At 38.6% G+C, this 6,312-nt stretch overlaps 1 pseudogene across 1 annotated transcript; it reads left to right on the top strand.

Annotated features, from left to right (window-relative positions):
* Positions 1-2,580: 2,580 nt before the first annotated feature.
* Positions 2,581-4,050, top strand: LOC149815719 (AP2/ERF and B3 domain-containing transcription factor RAV1 pseudogene; annotated as a pseudogene). The gene has a single exon (XR_016427919.1). The product of XR_016427919.1 is annotated as an AP2/ERF and B3 domain-containing transcription factor RAV1 pseudogene (transcript).
* Positions 4,051-6,312: the final 2,262 nt, after the last annotated feature.

The raw sequence follows: 6,312 nt of genomic DNA on the forward strand, positions 1-6,312 counted from the left end.
ATAAAGCTCGTATAACACATTTGTACAAACATATTTAAAAAAAAAACATGAAAATCCTCTTTAAAACCCGATTAACTGGATAATTATATATATATATATATATATATATAGTCACTATATATATATATATATATATATATATATATATATATATATATATAGTCACTAGAATATGAGAACTGATATATGAACTATGATTTTCATGATTTTTTTGTTCTTTTCTCTTGAATCTAACTATATGAACTGTGTTTTATGGGGCCTGAGCGGAGGGAAAAAATGGCCCCCCTATTAATAGCAGAAGTTTTGGGGCAGGGCCTCGAAATTTTTTGAGCCCCTATTAAAAATGGGCTTCCTAAAAATAGGCCCCCTATTAATAGTAGGAGTTTGGGGGCAGCGCCTTAGAATTTTTTGAGCCCCCTATTAATAGTTGAAATTCAAGGGCAGCACCTCTAATTTTTTTGGGGCTCCTAAATTTTTTTTTGTTGTGTTTGGTCCTCATTAAAAATGGAATCCCTATTAAAAATGGGCCCCTAAATTTTTTTTTGGCCCAGGGGCCCTGAGGCCCAAGTCTCATTGGCCTCTTGACAGGTCCGGCTCTGGTGATCTACATGCTTGGCCTTATAAGAACCGGCTCTTGAATCATCCAATTTTGATGCATTTAAGGCTTTAAACTCAATGACTTATAATCTTTGTAAATATTCAAGCATTCAAAAATCACATTTTTCATAAAAAATACACAATCCAATGGTTGATTCCTAGCAAATTCACCATGCCAAGCATATCCACGTGGTTGGTTTTGCAAAAAATATGATGAAAATGCCCATATTTTTAGTTCTCTTATTCCAGTGATATATATATATATATATTTATATATATATATATATATATATATATATATATATATATATATATATATATATATATATATAAAGATTGTACTATTCACTCTTGCCAAAAGTACCCATGCACACCATTGACCCGGAAAACAGTAATCCCCACGTGGATACATCCAATACGCTCCAAGGAGATTCCCAATCCGATGAGCCCAAGGCACGGGCCCCCACCACCATCCCACTTGATGATTAGGGTTTTAGGATAATTTATTGTCAGAGACTTTAGGTGCAACTAATTCATGCTACAGCCAGATTAGAGTGCTCCATCCAATCAACGATCCTTTCCCAAAAAGGAAAAAAAATAGAACCACGAATATGAAATACTATAGAGACTAGGGCGAGCAGCCTTTTGAAAATTAGCAACAGCAAAACGTGCACAATCTATGGAGACAGATCAAGTGAAACCAAGTCACTTTTAGAAAAGTGATTTGGCATCCTCACCGTCCACAATGTACTCAAGGACCTTGTGGGATGAAGCAATAGACGGTGAAGATGTCAAATCATTTTATAAAAGTGATTTGGCAGATCACCTGATCTGCGTGGATAGGGAGTATCATGGAAGGAAAGTTTTGTGCATTAATATATATATATATATATATATATATATATATATATATATATATTTGCATGGTAGCTGCACAACTGTATTGGCCGTCAATCACAGGTGTGATGGATGGCTACAAAAAAAAAAGTAGAAAAATGCATAACTTGAGATTGACTAGCCTTTCAAGTTGGCCAACATTTGAGAATTTGAATAGTCTCCGGTATATCATAACCGTAGAGTGGCTCCATTCAAATTGTGTGAGTAGGAATCAGACCTACTGCATGGAAGGCGTGTTCCATTCAAACTATAGGAACATGACCCAGACTACAGCTTACCATGGTTAGGCGTCCTTTTATTTTGACCAAGTGAATGGACTCTGATGAGAGGTTTGGGAATTGAAGCCACAACCAATCAAATTGCTTATAATCCTTAACCAATTGGTTCAAGTGATTTCCAACTCAGATATGCTCAGCCTGCTCAGTCTAATCCGGACGACTCATCTGATCTCATTTCTAAACTATATGATACCATGTTTACAAAAAATAAAAAATAAACAACAAGGGAATGAAATCAAAATTAGCCCAATTATTCTTTTTTCTTTCTCTAATAAATACATTGAATTAGGCGGGTACGAATACCACCCCATCTTTCATAACAAAAGCTTTTCAAAAAAAGAAAAAAGGCTATAGAATTATGGGATCTCAAAGATTCTCAACAACCCTAACGTACACGCTTCTGGTCATGTTAGTACCTTTATTATTGTAAAGCAAACGTTGTGCTCCTTCAAGGAACTTCCCCCTTCCCAACCAAGAAAATCAGAAGAAAAAAAAAGGAAAAAGAGTAAGTGTAACATAATATATCAGCCATGAAATATAGAAGATAAAAAAAAAATAAAGGAAAAAGAAAAAGTGAGGAACAACCACAGTTGGAATTCAGCAGCATAGCTGAGGGGGGATGCACCCACAATATCTCAAAGGTCCACTGTCATGTGATTACAATCAACTTGCACAAGGGGGGCCCCACACTTGTACACACTCACGAACAAACACATACAAGGGGAACTGCCCCCCAAGTCCTCCTCTGAAACTTCCTACCATCTCCCCAGTTGATCCCCAACCTCACAAAAGACTTGATATCTAATAAATCTCCCCCACCTTCATTCATCTCTTATATAAATTCCAATACTTTCTTCTTCTGCTCATCATCTGCTCTCATTTTTTCAGCAAAATTTCTGGCTAATAATAACATGGGCACCAATGATCGCACATATGCATCGTTCCATTCGGTGGAGCCAGTAGGTGTTGTGATCAATGGCGATGAACCAAACATCGGTTTGTCGCCGGAGAAGGATCGCCGTGAAGAAGTGCAAAGGATGGGAAGCGGTAGCATCGTCGTCGATCCAGAGCCCGATGCCGAGGCTGATTCGATGCGGTCCACGAGGAAGCTCCCATCTTCCCAATACAAGGGTGTGGTGCCGCAGCCGAATGGCCGATGGGGGGCTCAGATATACGAGAAGCATCAGCGTGTGTGGCTCGGGACGTTCAACAAGGAGATAGAAGCGGCACAAGCATATGATATAGCTGCTACGAAGTTTAGAGGCAAGGATGCCATCACCAACTTCAAGCCCCTTGCTGAGGATGACATAGAGTTCATGTTCCTTAGCTCCCACTCAAAGGCTGAGATTGTAGATATGCTTAGAAAGCACACCTACTATGATGAATTGAGCCAAAGCAAGAAGAATAGGCTCATGATGTTGTCGAACCATAAATCTGAGAATTTTTTGACATTCGATCTGTTATCTGCACGTAATATGACTAGGGATGGCCTTATGCTCAAGCAAGAAGACACCGAGTCATTGTTTGAGAAGGCTGTCACACCTAGTGATGTTGGTAAATTGAATAGGTTAGTGATACCTAAGCAGCATGCTGAGAAATATTTTCCTTTGGAAGTTGCAAGCTCAAACACATGCAAAGGCGTGCTCTTAAATTTTGAAGATGAGAATGGGAAGGTGTGGAGATTCAGATACTCATATTGGAACAGCAGCCAGAGCTATGTCCTAACCAAAGGGTGGAGCCGGTTCGTCAAGGAGAAGGGTCTCCGTGCCGGCGATACAGTGAGCTTTGCCCGCTCAAACGGACAAGACCGGCAACTCTACATCAAGCGGAAGGCAAGGACCAGCATAGGATCCGAAGTGGCACCCATGGTGCAACCACAGACCAGAAAAGGGTGCTTCTTGTGGCCGATGACGGCGAGACCCGAACCAGATCGGGTGGTCCGGCTCTTTGGGGTTAACCTGCTGAAGACACCAGCTCTTCATGTAAAAAGAAATAGTGAGTTGGATCTGGTGGGTGGTGAGTGCTACAAAAAACAGTGTGTTAGGGTCTTGTGATTCTTTCTTCCTCAATGGAATTGTACAGTGCTCAAGTCTTCTCTTCTTTCTTTTGTTGAGTGCATGCAGCAGAATTAGGGCGTTTTTTCTTTCCCTATATGGGTTTGTTTTTTTGTACATAATGAAATTCTTTGTGAGATGACAAAGGATGGCTAATGTTTTTAGGTATTAGTGCAAAATAAAAGATGATCTTCATGAGATGATAGAGGAGCTACATTGAAATGGTATTATATGTTGTGGTGAAATTTCTTCATGAGATGATGTTGGAGAATATTATCATGTGATATACACTGAATTTTCATGGGATGATGAAGGCGAATATTTGGAAATTTGTTGTGTGGGAATCAATGAAAGCTGTGGTATCACTTCCTTTTCCTTTTTTTTTTCCTCTTTAGGGCCCTTCACGGGACATGGAAACCCTGAAAGAGGATGTATCTGGTCTATGTTGAAATAAAAGGACATGTCTTTGTCTTCCTTTTTCTGTGCTGTGGACAATCCTGGCAGCCATTTTAGAAAATAACGCTCGTACGGAACTACGTTATGGAAACAATGGTAATTATAATGTTTAATAGAACAATAAAGATGCCACAACTGAGTCATGTAGATCATATATGGATACCATCTTAGCAGGCATTTTCTTTTGTGGGGTCATCTTTTTTTGTATGCAGCACTACTCTACGAATATCAACCTTCCATCATCTTAAGATGGATGGACAAGATTCCATGGTCGACCGGGCTGCGGGTAGCACTGTGTGATGGTCCCCTTCACAGAGAATTAAACCCCAATAAAATAAACTGGAAACACAAAAATATCTATTGAGCTAATCTCCTCATTTGAAATTCTCTCAAAAGACGCTATTCATTCTGCATAAAGTAATGCCAAATTGGGGCAGATACAGCTCATTTAGGTGGTGCAATGAAATGTATGCATTATTTCTTGTTGACACTGCAATGCCAATTCAAGATATGCTTACTGTAAAGTCATTTGGCAATGGGATAAACCATCAGATACCGTATTTTTGAATTAGAAAACTGTTAAAAACTGGAAGATAAAGCATTTTATCTAGTTGCATTGCAATAAATAAGAGACTGTTGAATGTTAAAAATCATTTATTCTCATCAGGAAAAAATTAGAGTTAATTATTTTAACATCAGCGTGTGCATTCTCTTGTAGACATGAAAAAATTGACATCAGTGAATTTGGTGTGAGAACCACGGGAACTATATACACGCGTACACCAGGAACAACAAAAATAGTAAAAAAGTAATAATAAACTGGAGTACAAGAAGGGAAGGTACCAAGTTGGCCTCTTCTTTTTATTGTACCCTCTTGAATGTGCAACCAAGTTGCCTACCTAAAGTAGAGACTACCTTTGCATTTTAGGTCAAGTAATCAAAGCCCTAGTTTAAAATTTAAATTTAACTTCGTTGACTCTTGACTTCCTCCTGCATGATGTTTTTTTACTTGTTGGTGTTGAGTTAGTTTTACTCAAATCCCATTTTTCACTTGCATTATCTTCATTTGCATTAAACATAAGGCTATTTTTTTGCTAGGGCAAGGGAAAGCTCCTATCACCGTTAACATATTGGCAAGCCTCCAATTGGTAAAATCCCTGAGGTCTCTTCTGCCCATCGCGACCCACCTTCAACCTTGTGGCAAGGAACTCAAACTTTGGGTTTCACAGCATGGTCTTCCTATGTCAGGTGACAAACCACAATCGCCTCTAGCTAGGGAAGGTATAACCCTGGTTGGATAATCATTGGCCTACTACTCTGCTGTACAAACAGTTTTTGTTTTTTGTTTTTCCCTTCCTTTCTTAAAGAAGGTTGCTTGGCTACTGATTAAAAACATCAGGATCTTGTGAAAGTATAAATGGGGGCCTGCAGAAACCCTAAAATTGCACATGTGCATACGTGTGTGTGGAATCCTGATCCCCTGTTGCTTGTGCAAGTGGGGGACACAAGTTGATAGGTTTTGATGATGACCATGAGATGCTTCTCCCTTGGATGACTGTTGCTAGGCTGGAAATGCCACCATATGTTGGTTATTTCATAAAAATATTTACACCCATCGAGGCATTGCAACTTAAACCTTTCTCATTGGTATGTTTCAAAAAAAAAAAATCCGATGGTAAATTTAAATTCTTAAATATGGTTTGACTTGAAGAAAGCTACTAAAATGCTGCCAATATCTCTCATGTTTAAAATTCCGAGTGGTGTGGCTGACGTGAAAATGTGGAATCACCTTCGAGTTTGATGGTTTTCTACGTTCTTCAACGGTTTGTTGGTGTCCAATTGATTTAGAAATCCGAATATATTTCTGATGAAGATTTTTTTTTTTTTTGAAAAATAAAATTGATTATATTGGTGGTTTTGCTTTGCTTCCAATCACTTCATTCAACAGGAATAAATTTTGAGGGTTGTACTCTTACTTTGTCCATATTTTACTAATTGAATGATTCAACCGATCAGCACAACTTGTTGTA

This window comes from Nuphar pumila, chromosome 15, assembly GCF_984573655.1.
Source record: "Nuphar pumila chromosome 15, dmNupPumi1.hap1.1, whole genome shotgun sequence".
Taxonomy (NCBI): domain Eukaryota; kingdom Viridiplantae; phylum Streptophyta; class Magnoliopsida; order Nymphaeales; family Nymphaeaceae; genus Nuphar; species Nuphar pumila.